This window comes from Xiphophorus maculatus, chromosome 14 (assembly GCF_002775205.1).
Source record: "Xiphophorus maculatus strain JP 163 A chromosome 14, X_maculatus-5.0-male, whole genome shotgun sequence".
NCBI classification, from domain to species: domain Eukaryota; kingdom Metazoa; phylum Chordata; class Actinopteri; order Cyprinodontiformes; family Poeciliidae; genus Xiphophorus; species Xiphophorus maculatus.
In genome coordinates this window covers 14,811,278-14,835,446 of record NC_036456.1, presented here as the reverse complement: position 1 = coordinate 14,835,446, position 24,169 = coordinate 14,811,278, and the positions used below count along the sequence as shown (strand labels likewise).

General features: G+C 38.3%; 1 protein-coding gene across 17 annotated transcripts in view; it reads left to right on the top strand.

The window, feature by feature from the left end:
• The window catches only part of LOC102238135 (adhesion G protein-coupled receptor L3-like), a 275,239-nt gene that overhangs the window by 41,978 nt on the left and 209,092 nt on the right, over positions 1–24,169 (top strand). The window contains exon 1 of one of the 17 annotated variants that reach the window (XM_023346003.1): positions 9,305–9,324. The exons of the other annotated variants lie outside the window; for them this stretch is intronic. The gene's annotated coding sequence lies outside the window, so the exon portion shown is untranslated. Of the gene's footprint in view, positions 1–9,304; positions 9,325–24,169 lie in introns of those variants that run through there. 17 annotated transcript variants of the gene reach the window in all.

Below are 24,169 nucleotides of genomic sequence, written 5' to 3'. Positions count from 1 at the left end.
CTCTTTGTTGTGTCCATCCTGTGTTCTTATCTTCCTCTCTTTGTCTTTCCTCTCTTTCTTTCATTTAATCCTTTTTTTTAACACCCTTTCATAATTCATTTCTTTCTTCTTTGTGTCCTTCCTCTCTTTCTCCTTTCTTCCTGCCTGAACTTCTTGTGCCGTTCTTCTTTACCCAGACCCAACATATACATATGTTCGTTCATGGAGGACTTTGGTTTTATGTTTTAAACTGAGCATACTGGACTGAAAACTCTGCGAATTTCGTACTTTTTGCATAAGATATTTGTAGGAATCTTGCATATTGAGGATTGTGCACTGCGTTAGAGACAAAAGTGTGACTTTTGTTTTTTTTGTGTACGTGTGTGTATGCAATCATTAATTTTTCAGCTTTGCATTTCACTGAATTTATTAAAAGATGGGAGCTCAGTGGGTTTAGCTGCATTTTAGCGCTGCAGATCAATAATTTATCTTGAGTTAATTAGAAAATTAAGAGTTTGGAGGAAGTAACCCCTCAGCCATATCATTATGAATATTGCTTAGTGAAGTGGAAAGCATTGATTATCACATTAACTTGGGTGGGGTCTGTGAAGTAGTGAGTCTAGCTTTGTCTGTAAGGTTGATTTAGGAGCAGTAGGAAAAACTGGTAGAGGTAATTGTGAAGACAACTCCTCTTATAGAATGTTCCTAGGATACAGTGAACACTGACTGAATATAGGGAAGACAAACAATAAAGTATCAACACAAGTATGGTGAAGAAAGACCGGAACCAATATATATAGTTAGAGACTATATTCCTTTTAGTCTCAGAAAGCCTTAGTATCCCCCCGAATGAGTTTGAGAGAGTTAGTCCTTGGAAGAGGGATTCCTTCTTGGCTCTTTAACCCCGATCTTATCCTGAAGACAATAGATGGATACGTATTTGGTGAATTACCATAGAGCTCTTAACATCTGCTATTATGTTCTTTTCAACTAAAACAGAGTCGATAACAGTTTGTTGGATAGGATCTTAATAGCAGCAGACTGTTAAGGCATGCACATTGACTTGAGTCCAGTACCTATGGTGCCAATGAGCAGATGGCTGGGCCTGTTGCGGTCACTTAAAAAATGGCATAAAGATGCACCATGGCAACAAATCCAGACTCTGGGGACTTTTACAATTACTTAAGTCTTTGTTTCACTGTGAATCCTCAGGGTTTGCCTGTGACTAAGGAGCAAGCTAGTAGATTTGAGGTTTTGTTTGACTTCAATTTCTCCAAGTATCAGTTTAATAATTGACACATGCTGAACTAAATGATGAACCATCCATCCCTAGAACATTTTAAGAAAGTTAAGGTGTTTACAAAATTTTTCATGCAGGCAGAAGGGCTGAGATTAGTACAAAATACTCTTGTTGGGAGTTTATATTTTAATGTACTACAAACCTTTGTCTTCAGTCTGGAGAGGTGTAAATTTCTGACGCAAGTATTCTTTGCGTTTATTTATGTATTTTATTATTTCCTTTTACTTGTGTTTATCTGGATTTGGCTATATGGGTTCTACTTAGTCCCAGACAAAAATCTTATCTTGTTCAAATTAAGTGTGCATTATAAGAGCCAAGACCAGTTCTACAATGTTCAAATTCGAGAAGGTAAAACCTAAGTAATGTGTTAGATTCACAGATAAAATAACAATTACATCCAAAATTTTAATCATTAAACTTTACCAGGGTTTAAACAATTAAATGCCTTAAAAAGTACCCTGGAAAGATTAATGCTCTGTCTACTGTTGGTACAGAAGTGTGATTTAAGAAAATAACACATTTCTTATAACAACTCAGTTTTTCTTTTCCTCCTTCCTAATCTATCACCTTTACACAGAAATCCACATTGTTACTTCCTTCTTGTGGCACCCCAACCTCCTGATCGAGTCTGTGCAGGTGAGTGTTACATTCGTTTTGATTGGTAGAGGTAAGAGCCCCAAGGTTTGACAGAGAATGGTAAATTTAGATGGAGCTATTTCTGTATGGGAAGAGGTTAGTGCAAGCTTCTTTGGCATGTGCCTGGCTATACACCTGACAGTTTTGGTGTCTTAATGAAATAACACATTTGACAGTAAACTCACAGTGCAGCTGAATGTTTTTCCCCCCTCCATTTTCTGTCAACTTATCTCCAATTATTCTATATTTTTTAAAATCTATTACTCTCTTTCCTACCTTGCTGAGATCAGGAGAATACTTTTCTTCTTTGAAAAGTCATTCAGGCACTGATTGGATTTTTATGGGCTATTTGGAAACTATCTGAGATTAACAAAAATCCAAAGGAAGAGTGATGTTTTAATTTGGACTTCTGGGATATAGCATAAGTGGAAACTACCTAAAAACAGCAGCTCAAATATCAAATTAAAGAACATTTTGTCTAACTTGCCATTGCTATTCCTCATTTGGAAATTTGTCGTTCAAGTTCCCCTTAAACCTTCACTGCACCTGACCCAAAAGCCTAAGCCTCAGTAAGGTGTTGAGGTCTTATCAGCTCTGTTTGATGTGCACAGGCAACCGGCTTTACGTAGGAGCCAAGATCTCCTTGGATATTAAGGAAAGACGAAGCAGTGAGAAAAAGAGAAGAGATTATGCCTGGGCTTTTAATAGAGGATCGCTCCATCTTGTTCTTTTTAGCTCAATCATTAGTTCTTGCTTCTTCCCCAGAGGGTGATTCTCCCATTTTGTCTTTCGCTAACACCAGGGCCACCTATTGGTCTTTTGGCGAGAATTGCGCCTCGGTATAAGTTAGCCAAGTATGAATCCCCAGCTTTTCCTACTCAATCATCAAGTCGGAGTCAGACAGTTCATGTGGGACTAAGGAAGAAAAAATGGATACCAACTATAGGGAGCCAGGCGAAGTCGTCCATACAGTACTCCTTGAACTTTTCCACTTCTTGTCATGTTTTAACTATACACTTTAATGTATTATATAATAAAAGTATTTGTTCCAAGCCCCAATTACTCTAAAACCCCCACAAAAAAATTATTTTTCAGGCTGCAGAAGACTTGAGACCAGAATGATGATTCACTTATGAAACATGAATGTCTCACCTTGTCATCGAATCACAGCCTGGGAGCACATGTGGGGCCGGCGCTACTCCTGCTAGGATGGCTACAAGGGGAAAAAAAAGGATGCAAATGAACACTGATTGTACACACTTCCCTTAGTGAAAATGGAAGTGTGTGAATCACCAGGCATGCCTCTCCTTCATTTTCTTACCCTTCCTTCAACTGGTACCTGTGAAATCAGACATCCTTGTGTGCCTGTCAAAAAATAACCAACACTCTGCCACTCTCAGCTGGCTGACAGGAGAGTTCACCTTCTGACAACCAGCACTCATGCTGAGGCAATCAGAAGTTGTCAAACTTGAAGAGTGTCCTCTGCTTTGACTCAAATATGTGGAGTTTCTTTTTTTTTTTTGGCCATTTACCTGTCTGACATCAGATCTTTAGCTGCAAAGCGTTGCTGTGCTAATGACCTGCTCGTCTGCGGGAATAAGGAAATATTGTTTTCATGGCTGCTAATTTAGCCGAGGAAAATGGATGAAACAGAGGCTCGGTTCATACACTTTCACGACTCCCTATGATTATACATCATTTTCAAGTACACGGAGTGCCCGTCTCTTTAAATATTCCCATGTGGTTTATGAAAATGTAATTTACATATTTGTTCTTCGTATGCATATAGCCGGCTCCTTGGCGCCTTTGAAGGCAACTGTCCTATAAAAACACCAGCGAAGAAATTATTGATTTGCATCTGTTTAGCCGGAACAGAGTCGAGCACCTCCCTCCTGTCAGCCTCACAGGCTACGTTCCAGGATCCCAAAGGTGCCATCGCACTCGTGTGTCTTTCGTTTTTTTCTTATTTTTTTACGGTGGCTCTAACCCATGGATGGGGCCTGCAATCTGTTTCTGGCCTCCATTGGATTTTATTTACAGCCCCAGCCTGGCAATAAAGGCCAAAATTTATGACTTAGTTTTTAATTAGAAATAATGTCTTGTAGAGTTTAAGTGATGGATGGTTTAATCAATATATAGACTGTGGCTGGCCTGATGATAAACGCTTCTATTGACAGTGTGCAGAGTAGCCTAACTTAACACTTTGTCTTTTAAAGAAATATGGAGTGTTTTGTTTGCTCATGGAAACTCTCCATTGGCCTTTTCTTCAGCCGTTTTACTGTCTCCCACTGCTTTGTCAACATTTCTTCACTTAACAGTTAATGTGAGCCCTCAAAATGAACAGAACTCCATTGTCCAACTGTTTTTAGGTCACTGTTTTCCTCGTCTCAATGAAACACTGTTGTGTGGTCCATTTTTCTTGCTTTTAAGTCAAGGTCAGAAGTTTCATTCTTGTGAGTAAAAACTGACAGGCAAACAAGTGAAGTTTTCAATGATTCATGTTTCTTCTCTTTTTCCACGTGTGCCTGTGGTTAGGAGAAAAGAAGCGCAGGAGAATTTTTAAGTACAATAATTAAATGGGAATCAAGTCCATGGGATTTGTTTCCTGCCGCTGTGAATAATTGTGTAATATACACGAGGATGAAATTGAGTCACTTGACAACTGAAGTTCAATTTTATCACTTATGGCTTATTGTGAAGTGCTTACTCAATGTTTTTTTTTCTCCACTCACTAAACAGTGATAAATGCCGATGTGACACAGGAACAGTGAGGAAGAACTGCTGGAAAAATATTGTTTTAGCGCAGTCCAAGTATGTATCCACTGGGTGGACAGTCGCCTATTTCGAAGGCAATTCAGTTTTCTTATTTTTTTGTGCTGTAAATTGTAGTTTTTTTTTCGTATTAAATACGTATAGTAACAGATAATGGTAATATTGTACTCCCTATAAACCTGGTAGATATAAAAATGGTTTAATATGGGATTACCATCTGACTCAACAGACTAGTGTTGTTGTTTAATTACTGGGGGGAGTTTCACATATTTAAAATTTTAATATTGTTTTGAGGTTGCACACTTTACAGCTGAAGAACCAAGCTGAACGTGCCTATGTACTGTAGCTCAGGAAATATTTTTTTTTTTCTATTTCCCCCTCATCTCAGTGAACCACAAAAACTCCATTATATCCGGTCAGGTTGGTTTTCTACTTTTATAGAAGACTGCCAGACAACAGCAATTTTCTAGTTGGGGTTAAGCATCTGCAGAATCCTTCACTTCTTCAGCAGACTTCAAACTTTCCCGCTGAAGACCTGCTACTAAGAAGGCCATCAGAGCAAACAAACAAGTACTTTTCCTCCAAAGAAGAAACTAATAATTTCTTGTTTTCTCTTTTGTTTTAAATGTAAAATTCAACCAAGAAGTAGATTTCTGATTGGAAATGAGATACAAAGACAGATAAATAAAAAATAAATAAATGAATTTAAAAAAAGAAAAATTATTCAAGAATAGCTTAAAATGATGTTAAAAAGTCATTACTACAGAAAACAAAGACTTTTGAGAATTGCACCTCAACATTTTCCACTGATTTATACAATATATGTCTTTGGGGATGAGCTTCAATTCCTCTTTATCATCACCCTAATCTTTAACTTTCTCTACAAAATTTCTTTTAGGTTCAAGTCGAGAGTCTAGCTGAGCCATTCAAACCTTATTACGACTTCCAATAATTACCTGTACATTTTTTAAATAAAATACACAGGTTATTCAATCAATCAATCCAAAAAAAACTGCTGGCAACCATATCAGTTTTTATAGAAATGTATCAAGCAAATACAAATGGCAACTTTGTAGACATCAGATTCACTCCAGAAGTTAAGCCAAACTTATCAACACTAAAGAAAGTAAATATTTGTGCTAAGAACCAGTGCCACAATTTGGATTTTATCCATTATTTTGTGTTCGGTTTTTTTTCTCTGAACCATCACAACTAAATTAAAACATCTGCCTTATCTCTATCGAAATAAATCAGATTTTATGCTCAATTTTCTCATCAGTATTCTAATAACACAGTTTTGTCATGACTGTGTGCCCCTTGCATTGTTTGTGGGAAACTCCAAACGACTACTTTTTTGCCACTCTTTCCCAAAGTCCAAGGTTACGGTAACAAATTCTGTTATTTTTATACAATAAGATACACTGTAACAGAGATTTCACATTGTTTGACTTTAAATAAACACTGCTGACATAAAAAGTGTTTCTCTAAAATGTTATAAACCGTTAACCTAAGAAGTTAGGTCTGACATATGGTCAACGTTAAAAAGGTTGATTATTATTCCAAGAACCAGTAACATAATGTGAAATTCATTGGTCACTGAATTATTTTTGTCCTTCTCTCACCGACACGGGTAAATGATTATAACATATTGCTTTTCTTTTACTCTCAAGATCGCCATGCTAAAAGGATAATCTCATTCACACATGAACACACTGAGGTAATACCACCTTCCCTGTAAGCCAGACCACAATGCTGCTCTTTCTCATTGATTAGTGTTGCATTCACTGCCCAGGGCAGGTAGAGGCCTTAATAATGGCTTTCTGCTTCGTGCTCCTTGTCTCTGGAATAGAATAACCATGAAAGACATAGAGCCCGTGTTTTGAGTCGCTTTAGTCAATGGTTAACTGTTCTGTGTCGATTCAAAGCATCCGAGCTCTGTTGTAACTGACCGCTCTGCTGTAGATCCTGACCTGGGTATGTTTTCCTTGCACATGCCCCCACCTCTCATGACCCACCAGTCTAATTTCTCTTCCTTTCTCCATTCCGTCGTTGTGCCAGGCCGTATTAGCTTATCTGCTCCCTTTGTGAAACACAAGCTCACTGATAAGTCGCATATTGGGCCGGGATACTCGCATCTGTCTTGTTCTTTCCTTGGTATCCTCTAATTCCCACCCATCAGAAAGCTATTTCCCAGACTGCAGGTGGGCCCGTGTTGCAATGTGGTCGGCAGGCTGATCTCTCGTGAGCAAACACAGACATTCAGTCACCATCGCCTCTTTTGTATTCAATGAGGGCTTGTAATGCCCCAGTACGTATGTGAGCTGCAAGTGTACACAAGACTAATCACAGAGATGGTTGTAAAAACACTCCACAGACAGGTATGTGGCTTTAGATGAGATTAGCAATAAAGTCAGGAATTATTTGCCCCCTTCTTTGCTCATTGTTGACAAATGGCATCTGAAAAGCAAACAGATTCCTATGGATACCTTTTTAACTGTGGTTACAATCAAGTCTGGATGTTTTCCTTCATCCTGCTCAAACAAGTCAACCAACTTTGAATTTGTCTCTACCAGCAGGACACATCTAGAAACTGAGATGTTTGGCAGTTTTTATTTGCAAATTAGCTTATGGTGAGTCAGATTTGATGGAGCTCACCTATGGGCATCAGTTTACAAGATGTCCTACATTCGTCAACTGGTTTTGGCCTGAGCTTTGGCTAGACCCTAAGTTTGACCCCCATCCCTGTCTGAAGTCTTTCATGACCGCCCTGTATCCGGCTCCAACCATCTGTCAATAAACTCTGATTAGCTTCCCTGCCATTTCTGTAGAAAATAACCCCCCAAAGTATGATGTTTCTACTACCATGTTTCACAGTTTGGTTTATTACTCAGTGAAGCTACTTGTCCTGTACAATACACACCTCTGTCAAACTGCAAACAGGACTGTACTTGCTGGTACCAGATTTGTGGAGTTCAAAATTAATAGTTGTCCCCTTAACAAATTCTCCTACCTGAGGTGTGGATCTCCAGATCCTGTAGAGTTTAAACAGACTTATTGGCTGCTTCTCTTGGCTTATCCTGTCAAATTATGTGGAACACTGTCTCAGTAAGTTTGTAGTTATGCCCTCATTTTTTTATTTTACCGTTTGGTAAAATAGGAAGAGAATGGCACAATTTGGTAGCCTGTTAGAGTAGATGGTTGAACTTTATTTTATTTGGAGATATCGTTGTAAAGGGGTCTGAATATGAATGTTTGCCCACAAGATTTAGACTTTATTCACAAAAAACAGTTTTGAATAGTTTGCATTATTGTTGCCTTATTGTTGCATTATAGTTGTGCACTAATTTATTTTAGTCTAAGAGCAGAAAAAGTGCAGTTAAAAACACGAGTAAGAGCAGCGCCCCCAGGCATCAGTTGGGCTCTTTCTCGTTGTCAAGGTCACCTGTGGCCACGATCTCTGTCCTGAACAGTTAATTAGGAATTACAAAATGGCATGACCCTCAGGGCGTTATTCCCGGTTAGAATAATGAACACCTGGAAACAGTGAGTAGCCTGTGCATTGCATTGGGACTTTTGAACTCTGGTGGCCTTTGAAATGGTAGTCTAAGTTTTTTTTTTTTCTATTTCAAGTCCTCCTGAAAGAGTACAATCAGTGTGTCTTGAACCGTTTCAAGTCCTGTTTCACTGGCTTTTGTGATTAGAGAATCGAGATAATCTCATGTGAAATACAAATCCATACTTCTCCTCATTCTTTCAGAATTGGATGTTTCTTTATCCTTTGCTTAAATGCGTTGACATGTCCATGCACTTGCCTCTTGGAAACCTAACTGCAATGTTCCATTCTGTTTGGTGTATGCAATAAAAAATGTTTTTGTTTTTTTTTATCACCTTGTTGCACCATTCCCCTGTGAAATATAGGCAAGTTGAATAAGAAAAGTGAGACTGGGAGTGATAGAAGAGTTAGGAAAAAAAGTTATTTTCTGCAGAAATACACTGAGTTATTGATGTTTTTTGGGATCTTTTGAGTGTGCTTGACTGTAAATTTCTAGTCATACCTGCCTCGGCTTGTTATAGCTAGTACTCTGTTTGTGTCGGCGAAACAAAGCTGTCTCAGCTCTGTTTGTGCATTCAGAGAGGAATACAGCACTGGTGGAGTGTGGGTTTTATGGTTAAATATACACATCTTTTCTTTGTAAAAAAAAGGATTATATATACATGGCGTATTTAAAGAAGAAAATGTAATTTAACCTATAATTTTTAGATTGCTTTCCCGGTGCAGCTGGCGTGCTCATGCGGGCTTGATTGTGATTTTATTTCATTCTCCCTTTGTATAAAACCCAGATCTACTCCCGTCTGCCGTATCATAATCATTTGGCCCGATGCCTTGATTCGAATTGGTAAATTGTTACACACAGAGTAGGCAGAGTATGATACATCTGCTGGAAGGCCGCATTATTTTACTGACTTCTTTTTGCAGGTCACAGTGCTTTTGCGAAGATAAGGTGGTCTCCAACCCCCCCACCCCCCACCCTTCCTCTTCCCTCCTCCTTCTGTCTTTGCTGGCAGCGAGCACGCCCCAGCGCACACCGTCCCGAGACGCAGTCTGGCAGACCTAGTGAATCATCTTCCCGTCACAGGTGGGGGAAATACAACAGCGGGATTGGCAGTCCAAAGGTGGCATCTGGCCCACGCTTGAGTGAGGTGTTTGGCTTTTTCCTGCTGGAAATGGCGATATGTCACCCACCCCAAGAACCCCCATTTACGTGAAAGAAAGTTCTTCAATAACTTTTGGTTTAATTCTCCAACCACTAAGAGTTCTTTTATGATACTTTATTCTTATGATTAGATCTATGCATTTGAAGTGCCTTGCTTATGCTATAACGTTTTCCACATGGAGAAAATGTTGCTTATTTTTTATTTAAAATATCCAAATCTGAGACTGGATGAAAAGTGTAAACAGGAATTTTCAAGCTTTGGCACAGATTTTTATTTGTATTTAAGTCTGGACTTTGAATGGAGTATTCTAACATATGAATATGCTGATAAAAACAATTGGCAAAGCATGATACCTGAACCTGTGGTTCAGGAAAATGTGCGATTTTAACATTTTGTGTTGCAACTCTGAAATAAAATTAAATCTTTGATTTACTTCTGCAAGTAAAATGTCAGCAAATAGATAAATAAATAAAACAATGAAGAGAACATTAAAAAATGGTCACAACAATAACAAAACATAGAAAAACAAAACTTTCATATCCAGTTCCAAAAAGAGTAAGAAAGACAAAGCTTATTAAATCCTGCCCAATATTACGCATGACATTATACATATTTACACGTCTTTATTAAAGAATTGTAAATTAGATTTATTTGTGTATATATTTGGTTTAGTATTTTAGAGTTAAACATTATATGAATGAGCTTATTCAGGGCTGTTAACTTTATATGCTTATTTTCTAATAACAGAGTACATATAAATTTGTGCATCATATTCACATTAGAAGACTACATGTCCCATGATGCTTTGGTGTAAAAAGAAAAAAGGAAGAGGTGGAGCTTAAGTTTACCTAATGGCTAGAATGAAGCTGTTTGTTGTTGATGATCTTTTTGTGCATTCCTTGGTCATGAAGGTTTTGCCTTCACAGAACACTGGATTTATACTGAGATGTATAAATCTCATCTAAATGTAAAGGTATACTGAGATACCTTGACTTTCACTTATCAAGTGATTTAAGGGCAATTAGTTGCAATGAACTTTATTTAGGGTTATCAAGGTTAAGGGGCATGTGTTGATCAGTGTTTGTGAATTCATGTTGAGATTAACTACTCATTACTCCCTGAAACCTGGGAGTAGTGATGGATTCTAACCTGAACCAGTCACAAAGTCTGACTGTCTTCATGTTCTGGTTCTGCTCTGCACCCCCAGAACCAGAACGAGGAGAAGCAGCATTCAGCTTCCATGCACCCCAAATCTGGAACAAACTTCCAGAAAACTGTAAAACAGCTGAAACACTGACTTCCTTTAAATCTCGACTAAAAACCCTCCTGTTTAGAGTTGCAGTTGAAACGTAATCAATTACGAATTTAATGATGGCACTTGGCTTAATGTAATGTTTTGACTGTTGATTCTATGTTGCATGACTTTGTGTTTTTGTGTATGTAAAGCACTTTGAAATGCCTTGCTGCTGAAATGTGCTATACAAATAAAATTTGATTAATTTGATTGATTAAATTACACATGTTCTGGGACTTGACACAGTAGGTTAATCTGAATTTTCATAGGTGATATCAGGGTAAAAAATTTTGACTAGAAATGCAGGCATTTTAGATTGTTTGTGTGAAAAATAAGAAAAAAAAGAAAAATACAGACTGTATCCCTCACAAATATGCATGTCTTTACATTGGTGAATTACATAAAACCTATGTAAAATTGCATTCAAGCTTGTTGTTGTAACACGAGTGGTCATGTTCAATAAATATAGTTTCTACGGCATAACTCAGAATCTGATCCCTTAGCCTATTTTGACGTTTGCGTTCCATCCATCCTTATTTTAGTCACATTCGCTGTTAGTGCTCAAGAAGCTGTTTTATCAAAGCTGTTGTAGGAAGGTGGTTGCGAGGGGCCGCTGATCAAAGGCAGAATCCTCAGGGCCAACGAGGACCCAGCTCGAGCAGCAGATGTTTCCAGTCCCTGTTAGCACCTCAGTTAGAGTCATCCTTATTTAAACGGCTCTGGCTAATGGCCCTCACCGGTGTTGGATACACCAGATCGCCTTTCATCTCTCTTTGTGTGGGGAACGTGGGACAGAATGTAAAACGCCAGGGATATCTTGTTCCTCCCTGACACCCTTATTGTCCTCCTCTGCGAATTTCTGGCATGAAAAATCCCTTTCACAGTAATTGGGTGCGAATGAAACACTTGTGCTTGGCTATTATCTCCAGTTGTGTACAGTGTTGCATTCAGACCAGCGGTTAAAAGAGCCAACAGTGAGGGAAAGAAGAAGAAAAACAGGGTGTGGTGAGATTCTCAACAGCACAAAAAGTGACGGATAAAATAAAACTGAACAAACAAACAAAAAAGGGTATTGTACTGTAGCTCGTTAAAAAATGAGGGAAACAATAAAACTACTGGGATTATGAGGATGCAACAGCTATTTTCAGGAAGAGCAAAATATTTTTTCAGAATGTTGGGAGGAAGTGGACACATTGGCGTAAAAGAATCAGCCAAGCTACGTCCTCATTCTTCATGTGGCCTACAGAAAATTGATTGAAAGATTTGGCGGGCCTAATTGCGGTGCGCCATCTGCCCAAGTTACAGAACCTGCCAGGCATGTGACAGTTTCCAACAGGCTCACTGACGAGCAGATGTGTGCAGGACTCTCTATGCGCGAATATTTAAGCACGTCAGTCTGTCTTTACTTTGTGATCACATCTTGTTTAGCGGATAAGGACTTGGCATTTGGGTTTTGAATTACAGACCTCTAACATCTAAATGCATGCCGTGAAAGCCCTTCTTTCACATAATGAAACTACCTGTGCGCGGCATTACTTTGTGGTGCTTATTACCATTGGGCTCTGCCAGTCATGAAAAACAGGTTATTGTTTTCATCAGATGTGCTATTGATATGACAAATGTCATCTGGATGGAGGGAATTTTCATAAATCAATCATCTATTTTCCTCTTGTTTTGCACAATAAAACAGATTGCCTGTTGAATTACACAAAGGAAAGTCAAAAAATGCTATTCACTGAAAGTGCAGAATAATGTATTCATTTATTTGTGGAAACGTATTTGGTTTTCAATTAGTCGGCCAAGGAGGGACTTTGTCCAGAAAAAGCACATTAGTCCTCCGAGAGATGCATTTTGAAAGTCTAAAGAAATTATTCCATATTTTGGGGAAATATGCTTATTTATTTTCTTGCTGACATTTGCATTGCAAGAAAGCTATTGACTGAAGGTGCTTTGTTTTAGGAACAATGACAGAAGGGCGTGGTGACATTTTTAGTACATTGTACTGTGGTATTTGCTGTAGTAGTTTTTTTTATAAATAAAACACCATTCTAAAATGTAATTTCTTTGAACAAAGCCAGAGTGATCTTTTACGTCTGTTTCCAGCCAGGGTTTTAGGCCAAGCTATTAAGTCATTCATTTCATTATTATTTTCATGAGTTTTTATTTGTCAAGTCTATCAATAAAATGTAAGATGCAAAAATAGAATTTTTTTTGTGACATTTTTGCAGAAATACATATGTTATTTTGTCAGAAGTAACCAATCAGATGGAAGGTCTCAGCAGTGTCAATCATTCTTATGTAGGTGCTGCTCACATTCTAACCCCAACATAAGCTCAAGATTGCTGAAACCCTCTTCCTAGTCTGTCTTTTTTTTTGTTTGTTTTGTTTTTACCAAGAGCAGTGTATTTGTGCAGATGGTACTAGTTCTACTGGGTGAAGGCAGAGGAGCTCAGGGTTTTTTTCACAGATTATGTGTTTCATACTATATTTTGAGGACAAAGTGACAGTTTAAAGAAATAGTAAAACATTTTTTTTTCCATGAAAGTTACCTACTACAGCATCAATACAATGTCCCGGAAATGGGATTCTTGTTGACTCAGCTTAATGTCACTTATAGCTTAAGTAGGCTATAGCAATTTAAATCCTAAGATCTCTCTCCAATTAGACTCTAGAGTGCATAAAACAAGGCAAAGGAAACTGCGTATCTAATGAAGCCACAGCTCACTGCCCTCTGGTACAAAAAGAGATCCGATTCACCTGGAATTAGACACCTCTGTCTTGCCAAAGGGGGACACCATGCAGATTAGCAAATAAAGTAATTGCATTTACATATCTAATCACCTACAGCTATCCTTCTGCCACTTTGTTCACACCAGCGGTGTGATTTTGCAACATCATGTCCTTGTAAAGTGACATAAGAGATTTTGACACCAGTGTTCTGTATTTGTTTCAAAAATAATTAAGTTTGTTTCACCTCCCTTTTTTCAAAGTATTCTATAAATGTTAAACCTGGATGATACGGTCAAACAGATTTTTTTTTTTGCACTACTGTAGTTCTGCTGCTATTTAACTTTGTTGTTTTAAGAGCTATCAGGAGCACATTAATAAGTCTATCCAAGCCATGAGACACATTACAAAGCCGTTCACTTATAAAAAGGGTGAAAGCTAAATGTCAGATCCGTTTAAAGAAACCACCAAGCAATCATCAGTTACCAAACTCCAGATGCTCGTTTGAGAGGAACAAAATGTCAACAGAGAGAGAGGACCCAAGAGTTCAGTCAGTTGTTGTCAAATTTGTTTCCATTTGTTCCCCACGATCTTCTCCTTTGCTTTGCTCAGGGCATAGAAGACGGGGCACATCGGCACGTGGTTCATATTCTGCATGCTCACATCCCCCATGTCCCTTTCTTAATTATTATTCAGTAGATGCACTGCTTGGCACAAGGACAAAAGTTTGCATAATTTATGCGAGGCCATCATCAATTTTTGAAAAATGGCCCCCGACTTTTCTTGTGCTTTTAGCTAAATAGACGCACGTCCGACTGGACATAAAACGGCCCGAAAGGGGCGGAGAGAAAACTTTATTTATGTCTTTGTCTAAACTTTGAACTGGCGCAGACTTTAGAGAGCATATTGCGGTTGCCATGTCCAGCTCACATAAAATGTGTATTTTATTCATGATCCAAAGTCTCTCTCTCCCACCGCAAGGGTCTGCAGTATATGGAAAAATGCAAAAAAAATAAATAAATAATACATTGAAAGGGAGTTTTTTATTTCTTTTCCTCAAGAAGCAAGCTTCTCAGATAAAGTATTTGGAGATAAGCTGTGTTTGATAACGGATCCACAGTTTCTCTGGATGTGTCCCGGAGGGCTCTCAATTGTGGACTTAGGCGCTATTTCCAGCATATTGCTCACAGGAGAAGATTGTCTGAAGGGGAATAAAAAAACTTCTTAGTTCATATTTTATGGGGAAATGCTCTATATTCACTTTACTGAAGAGGACAATGTAGATAAACTGCAGTTACTGTGACAATCACCCCCCTCTTCTGTCCATACAATTACAATCCTTTCATTCCGCTGTAATCCTAGTTGTAAATCATTTTCCTTCGCACTGTCCAAAGGTTTGGATTTCACCAAGCTATTGCTTGTACATCATAATCCGCCTTCCTTTGCCAGGGGATCGTGGATGTTCTTTTAGTGGATCTTATTTGTTTTTCTTTTCTTTTTTTTTTTTTTTACAAAATACTTAAAATTGGTATCTTTCCTTTTATTTCCAAAATAACAATGTTTGGTGGGCATTGTTTGGGATCTCTGAATTTAATTGTTAGACTGAATTATAAGCCTTTTGACTCCCTGATCTCATTTTTGGTTTTTGGTGCAGTACAGAATTTAAGATGAAAATGCTTCTCTTTTCTCCTCTTTACTTTAGTCTGTAAAACATTTCAACATCTGGAACTTCATATATTTTCTTTGCTATCTGGTATAATTTTTTAAATCTTTTTATAAATCATAAACGTTTATTATTTTATAAAAGTCTCTTATAAGATAATAAATGCTTAGGAAAAGCCACATCCTAAGCATTTTTTCTATGATAAGAAAATGCTTCATTCAAACTTGTTCTGGCATCTATGCAACTTTCAAGGACCCAGTAATATGGAGTTAAAGAAACTTTAGATTGATGATCTGCTGCATGCTGTTTCACCATTAATTTCAGGGAGAGAAACGCATTATATGGGCTGTGTTTCGAACCAGACCAAACTCATCAGTTCATATTACTTTTCTCTACATGCAGACATGGTGTCGCCATTGGAACCTGCTGTTTGCATCTGTCCAACCAATCAATATCCCAGCAGAGAATGTTATTTGCATGACAACTGCTGCTGAGATGGCAAAAGTATAGAACTTCTTAATTACGTTACAGCAGAGGGAAAATTCTTAGGTATCCTTAAAGAAAAGAATATAACAAATGCAAAATATGTTGTGAAATTCAGCAACTTTCTTTTTTTTTTTGCCTTGGTACCACCTTATTTCATGAAAGACTGACGTGTTCTGCTAGCATTAACAGCTCTAGAATATTATTCACCTAACAAGCTAGCCATTGTCTACCGTTTATCCGAGATTTGAGTTAATTCTTTGTATGGACCTATTTGTGATGTTTGTTCTGAAAACAAACCACTTCTCAGTCCAACAGCTCGAAGAAATATTTAAATGGGATCATGGAGGATCATTGTTGTGACGACATGCTGAAAGGGGAGCATTGGAAAGGATGAGAGCTTCTTAAAGAGACCAAGGACAATTATAGACATGACTATGATGCGGAGTCAAATTTCTTTTATGTTATTTTTTTTTATGTCCTGAGTGTTTATCACAACTTAATACTATGAAATGCCACTATGTGACTCGAAAATGCATAAAAGTGCTTCTTTAAACCATCAGACCAGATAAGCCCGCCTGTATCACAACAAATAAAGTCCTGATTTTTTGTGGATCTCCTGCTTTGTTCTGTTACTACTCATGGACGAGACGCCAGGGTCCAGGAGACTGACTCCCAACCTGAACGGAGCAATCTTCCAGAGAATCCAGGCCTCAGCTTGCAGAATATTAATCACTTTCCTCACATTATTTGTGTTGACCGTTTATTGTTTTGTAGAAGAACTTTTGAAGAAAAAATGTTGGATGTTGTTCTTTTTTTTTCTTTTTTTCCTCTCTAGACAAACAATAACTGGCCTCTGCTGTATGCCTCATGTTGTCAAAGCAAGAGACGAGCCGGGGTTTGTAACCTTTGCCGAGATATTTAGAAGAAGAATAAACTTTGTGAAAGCGATAGCTGGAGGGATTGTTTCTGATGAGCTTTTCTCATTCTAGCACAGACAGCTTGGGTTTATCCCTTTGTCCATCAGTTTACAGACTCAACTGCTGAAAGTTGATATGAAGGCCATATGGCATTCTGAAGGCGCACACATTAATTTAAACTGCTTCATTTTTTCCTACAAGCACAGGGTCCCTTTGTATTAATAATTAACGTGTTGGAAGGCCAACTTTCACACCACTGGATGCATATTTAAACAATTTACCACCGCTGCAATCTGCACTACCTTGTTTCTGCTAATTTAGTAAGATGATCTAATTTTTTTCCTCACTGTTTGACAGCGCAACCCAGGATATGTTGCCCTATTAGAAAGTAATAACAGGTAAATAACTGGCCATATGCGTAATAGAGGAACCCTGTAAAAAACTGCAGGCTCTAAGTAATTTTATTTTCAGTCATTCAGAAACTGTTCAACACATAATTTAAATTTAAGCAGCACTTTGTTTTCCTTTTTGTTCTTTTCCTTCCAGGAAAACATCATTTGTAGCTCCAGCTCAGCGCTCAGACATCATTAGTCAATATGTTTGTCTGGAATTGATGTTTGCAGTTAGCTCTCGTTTCCTGTTATGCAAAAACTCTATAGGAGAACAGATGTACGCTCACACTCAATTTAAGCAAGAAACACGTGCCAATCGTCAGTCCCTGGCTTAATAACAGCGCTATGGTGTTTTATGTGCAGGTCATGCTGTTGATGGGGTGCGACATCCATGGACTCCATATGAACTGGGACGTACTTTGACTTTGCTAAGTGCACCTTGTGTGTGTTGCATTGTAGAAACATGGTGCTCGAAAAATAGGCAACGTGACAACATGAGTTACTTTCAAAAAAATGCAAAAGAAATAATAAAAAAAAGATTTCCCTGAAGAACAGATTTTTCCATGTTCCTTTGCTAAATGTGTCTAGGAATCTGTCCTTGCTCTGCATTATGCCAATTATGCATGCACGTTGAAATATGATTTCCTGTTATGTTGAACACATTTTACTGAAATTATGTCTGAATAATTGACAGTTTTCTTTATTTATTTTAATTTTTGATCAATGTATTAACATGATTTTAATTTTAGTTATCCAGTTAATTAAATGCAAGTTATCATAGGTATCATATTTAAAATAATGTCTTAAATGCTCTTAAATCTGTGAAATTATTTTAGTGCTAATATATTTAACCCTTTGGAGTCTTGGGTCTAAATGGCCGTTTTGGTCTAATTTTGAATTTACCCTTATATTTTCACCATAAAAACTATTTACCTTACCTTGTTTGGTATCATTATTTTCAGAACATCCTAAACTTTGTGATTTTACAGTGTTTGTTTCATTTTGACAAAATTTATTATCACATTGGAGCAAAAAACACACACAGAAACATGACGTCATGCCCGCCACAGGGCGGGCGTCGACCTCAAAAGGTTTTAACAGACTGAGGCCTCCTTGTTTTCACAGTTTTTGATTGTTGTGAGTTTTTTCCATGTGTTTTATTTTTCATTAAGCTCTATGTAAGACATATTTTTCAATCATTTTCAGAGCAAATTAAATATGCAACACACTGCTGTTGAGCTCATATTTCTTATGATTGACACATGACCTCTTGCAATGCTGCAACTTAGTCAACAGATGTTTAGCCAGCAGACCACAGCCTTATTTCACATAATCTTAAAAAAAACAGGTCCCAGAATCTTTTTACCACAATGTACTCTTGGGTCATCTCGGTCTTAACATTTCCTCTTATTACCTCCCACATCACTGATGTAAACCAGTGCATGGGCTGGAATTAACATCTGAAAGAAGTACAGGTACAAACTTTAACTCCATATTAATTTAAATGTTAAGATGGTTTGATTCGTGCATTTAGCTGATAGTTGAAGAAAATGTCCTGATGAAGCATAAAGGAAATCCATCAAATCTACTGATTTATTCGCAGTGAGCATTAGTGCAAGGGATACGAGCCTGGCTCACGGAGGTGCGCTTCAGTCTGAATAATGATTTGAAGAGTCAGACCGAACAGAAGACGTTTCTCTGTGTCACTTTACTCTATATGCACCTTTTCCGCTGTGGTGACAGCTTTCTGGATGCGAGAGGTTGTCTGCGGAGAAAGTTTTGCATGCATCGCTTGTGATCCTGCCCTGAATGAAACTGTATCCCTGCCATTATTTAAATTTTGCAGGTCCTTACACACAGCAAGGAACACAAGAAAATGACTGATGGAGAAGCAGGGCTGACTTAGTCTTGTTTCATATAGACTAGTATGTGAGAAGTGGCAAAGAGGTTGAACATATGGATGCTGTTTCAGCCTAAATCAGATTTTAAAACCATCGAGTCAGTTTGGTGCACCTGATTTACTATATTATTTTTTTCTTTCTTTCATTTGGAAGTAGTTTAATTACGGCCTCCCATCTCATTTTCAGCATCCAATTTGTTCACCTATTGATATCGTGAAATTGCATTAGCCGTGGGAATATACGCACACATACACACATGCCCACAAACACGGGCCTATGTGCTTGGACTGATGGCTGATTCAGCTTTGGGCAGCATGCAGTGTCAGAGTCAGTCCTGCGCTTATGCAGATAAGACAGCAGCAGCGATTGGAGCAGAAATGATTGCGATTCATGCTCGTAGGCTTTCTCTTCTCTTCTCTTTGGAAAACAGTAAACAGGAACACAGCAGCACAGGATGTCAAAATCAGTCTCTAGTAAAGCTAAGAGACTTTGATTTGTTAAAACAATGAAAGGCAGGTTTCAGCAGAGTACTAGCAGAGACAGATTTGGGTCTATTTTTCTATTTCTGCTGCAGTTGTCTTGCATTTTTGTCCTCATGCAGTACATGATATTGATTCAAATCTTCAAAAATCTGAGTAATACCTAATGGAGAAATAATTAAAAAGCTTTCATTAACCACTATGACAGTTTCGAGATTGATGGCCCTTCACTGACTAGTCACAAGAAGGGCAAGCCACAAAAAGTCACTAAATAAGGTGGCCATTCACAGAATGCTTTCTCCAAGAATAATAATGAAAAGTTGAGTGAAAGGAAAAACTGTGGTAGAAACACAATCTTACCAAGCATGAGCACAGTCTACAGGGTTGTGAAGTTAAGCACTTTCTATTTTTCAGATGAAAGAAACAAAGTCATTTCTGCAATTCTATTCTACAAAACATCTGCCTCAGGGACCAACAGATTTTTTTAATACAGTAAATAAAGAAAACAGGAGAATAATCTACTGCAGCTGAGATATGTCTAAACGTTTAATAAAAAACCCTTTAGGGATTTGTGACTTTTTTTTTAGATCTGTATTTGTGCAAAAAATGTTTTTTTGTTTAACCCTCAATGTTGTCCTAGTTACAATACTTTGAAAGCATACATCAAGCTTGATGACTTTCTGAAACACCAGATTTTCAGAGGAAAGGCAGCTCGTGTTCTGGGAGTTCTAAGTTAATCTGTTAATCAGACGGCTATAATTGTGCTAGCTCTGAGGCAGTTTTCATGCAGTGATTTGTATGCCAAGCCTTTCCAAGAGTTGTCTAACAATACCCACTCAGAAATTTGTCACCGAATCAATGTTGTGGACAAGGTGATCATTATTTTTCCACCCTTCTAGATGGCTGTTCTGAGTAACAAATATAAGATGTACCTGAAATGTTTTGAAAAAATGATGTTATTATACCAGCTCCTTTAAGACGTCAGCTGTGTATTGGTTATGTGTCAATGCAGAATCCCCCTCCCCAGTCCAGACTTCCCCCCCTGAGATGAAACCAACTGGTCGATGAATTCTGTGCCAGAAACACAGAGAGTCTCAGAGACCCCTCTTTGCTTGTGGTCCAAGTCAAAAGGAAAGAGTTTGGCATGGCACACAAGAAAAGAAATAAACTACTTTTCTTGGCTGGCTTAACTTGGAAGTTGGGCTTTCAGAGGGATTGTGCAAGGGTAGGATAGAGTTTCAAAGTTTGCTTTAATGGTAGCCCCCTCTCAAACACACGCTCCTGATGGGCTGTTGTGCAGGTTGAATAACATTCCAATGTCAGTTTGATACAGAAATGAAATGAGGAAAATGAAAAGAGATAGGAAGGAAGGGTGGAAAATCCCCTTTCCAGCCAAGCTTTTGCCACCTCTCTAGAGGTGGCTGACAGCTCTCCCCCAGAAATGTAGTCAATATCGTTCTATTTTAAAGAGTTTTTGATCAAAGAGGATCATCGGCGGTGCAAAAAGAGCCCCCTTTTATATTGGTGCAGGTGCCAAAATGATTTGGATGTGGTCGAACTGTTTTGACACTTACACGAGTTTAAAGGAACTGTGAAGGCAGAAAAGAATTATGGCCTTAACTTTTTTGCATACTTCTTCAGAGCAAAATGCCCATTTGTCCTTTTGGCTCAAACATCAATAGATCTCTTGACTCTCAACTGACAGACTACCATTAACCACAAGTAGGAAATAAGAGCGATGGCACATTTTGATAAGATAGTCTGTCTGATCTTCTGATTCCTGCCCGCTTCAAAGCAGGCATGGGCTGGTTTTCTTCAGCAGAACAGACCAGGCAGTAGCTCAGTGTAGCCCCACCCCCACCTGTTGATGTATTCTACCAGTCAGATGACTGAAAGAAAATTAATACTCATACTGCTTTGTAATGTTAAATAAATACATGTATATTATAATGCTGTAAAACAGTGAAGGTGGGGTGCTTTTATTCAAACTTATTATACAGTTACAATCTCATGCAAGTCCTTGTCAAGCTGATCTTAATTGACTCAGATTATATTTGGTTTCTAAAATAATCCAACAAGTTAGAAAAATTGACATGATAGCAATCGTTTTGTGAATTACACTTAAATATTACCAATTATAAAAATAACACAATCTAAGAGGATCCATATAGATTTGCTTGGACTGATCTATGAGGCCAGAAATGGATCATTGAGTCTGCAGATATTTTCTAAACAGTATTAAATGGGTAAGAAAAATTATCCCTTTGGCATGAATAATTCGGTAAGATGTCTCTTATAGGCCTTATGTCTACAAGATGTCTCTTGCAGACATTGCCTTTGGCTACATCAGCCAAGGGCAATGTCTTTGGCTGAAGTAAATATAACTTGCTCCCAAAGACTGCATTGACACATTTAATATTGATCAGGCAAAAAGCCATGAACTGGGAGTTGAACGTCAACAAAAGGAAGCCTCATTAACAGAATTAAGCAGAAAGTGGCTGTACAACTTTGCCACATATCTGGTTGCTTAACTCTAGAAATTTAAAAGTAATTACCAACTCCTTTGCTCTCATCTGTTCTGCAGGAAAAGGATTGAATTGTGTTTGGGGCCGTGGCATAAGTAGACGAAAAACATGACACCAGGGTGCAATTAAGGCTTGGAGCTGGATCACTAAGTCCAGATGGGCCTGTGCCGTGTCACTAAAATCATGTTTTATACAGACAAAGCGAGGAGGACACACAAACTTTTAGGAACCAGCTGTGTAAGTATTTGTTGAGAAATTAAACCGTGTATGTATACACTCAGTGTTGGAGTGCATGGATGCCGCCAACAGACACAAAATCTTACATTTATATAGATGAGGTGTGTACGAACAAGCTAAACCCTTATATATTTGTTCTCTTGTTTGCACTCTATTTTTGTATGCAAGGCTGAGATATCTGAGAATCTGAGATAATGAAAAGAGTAATTTTGCTGCTTTTGGGTGGAAATGTCTAATAGATATAGTGCACATATTGTATATTTAGGTTTTTAGTTGTGCCCATGGTGAATAAGATGGAGTATGTTTTATTGCGTGAACAAGTGTCTTTTATACAGGTCACAAGTTTAAACAGGTGAAACTATTCCTGGTAATTACTGGAAGAAAAGAGGACTGCCCTGAATTTATGTTTATGTTCTACATTTTCAAGTCTTTGCCTATAGAACTTTCTTTATGAAGATTCTTCATTGGTACAGACGTATCTGTCCAGTTGTTCTATATTTATACACTTTTTTTGTTGAGTCGCACCAATCACAGCATTTCAAGAGCCTTAGTTTACAATCTGTTCCTGTACTTTGACATTTGCAAACTACCCTCTGACCTTAGTGTGGCTGCCTCACCCCAGGAGAACTCCACTTTTAGATTTCGAGAGGTCGCACGCTGAGTCCAGCCCGAACACATTGTAGCGTTCAGCCAAGAGGCACAGAGTAAGGTCACCCGTATGTGGGTTTCCATGTATTCACGCAGTTACCCGAAGAGTGTTTGAGTGCATATAAACACAAAGACTCACTCAGGTCACCGAGTATCCTCTCCGCTCTGTACGTTGGCTGCTCTTCTGAAATGATGACTGAAAAATCTGACTACTTTACCTCCCCTCATCTTCACACAGTGCACAGATGGAGCAACCATTGATGGCATCAGCAGTGCAGATTTTGTTCTTCTCTCTTTGAGCTCCCAAATCACTTCATTGAATCCTTTGTGCTTGCAGATTTGTGCTTCACACAAAGTCTTTTAATGGCTTAATTAGAATTAGTCAGCATCTAGTGAAATTAAACTGGTACGTCCAAAATGGGTTCTTTTGTAAATTGTGCAGCCTCTGAGTTCATGCTGCTCACTCAATTACACAAGAACTCCATTAGTTTGAGTGAGAGTTTATGCAACGCTGAGGCACTTTTTTACCACAGGCAGAGTAATATATAAAATATATGAGGAGGTGAATGTAGAGTAGCTGGTGCGCACTGGGGAAAAAAGCGTCTGAAGAGGAGGTAGAAGAAATAAATTCCTTAAAATTCAGTCGACATTTAGATTGAAGTCGATATAATCCAGGTGGTGCTGCCGAGTTCCCCGAGAACAGCTGTGATCTGTTTGACATGAGAGCGTTTGCTACGGCGAGAGAGGAGAGTGTTGCTCCTTTTGTCTGGAGACATACCTGGTGAGGATGTTTGCCCAGACCAATCAGGCTTTCATCAAAATCCATTCTCTGCTAGTCTGGGTGAGACTTTCAATCCTCCACTCCCAGAGAGCATCTCTCTACACCCCCCCACCAAGTGCCTTGCACTTTTTTATGTTCAGCTTGGGTAAGCAAAAAGGCTCCCAATTATAATGCATTATGTCTCAGCATATTGTGATAAGTTGAGCTTAGAGAAGACTAAAGAGGTAGGCATCTATTTCTCTTCAAAGGATTTATTCTAGAAGAGTATGAAAATGTTTTCCGTCTGTCGGGGTTTCCTTTTTTTGTAGAGCTTTTTGAAAAGCCGGTTCTTGAAGGTACTATCAACCATTTGCAAGTTTGTTCTTGCTGTCTAATCGATCACTCCAAAGCCAGGTCACTGAGGTCCTGACAAGAGGAGCTCTCTCACATTTCAGGCAGCGCTTTCTGAAAGCTGCCAGAGGACACAAAAGACGAACCAACAAAGAAATTCACCATTATGACCGTTGACCTTTTGTGTCAGTGATGTTTGGATGTGTATTTACCCTTAAACATCAGGTGAATAATAAGGTCTGGTTCAGGAGGGTAATTGTCTATTGTTGGGCAAAATGAGGCAAATATGGAGAGGCAGGAATGTTTGTTTTGGGTTTTCCTGCATTCCCTAAATGTTTCACTTTTGTCAACCTGCTTTTATATTAGTGCTTTTAAAAAATATGCTA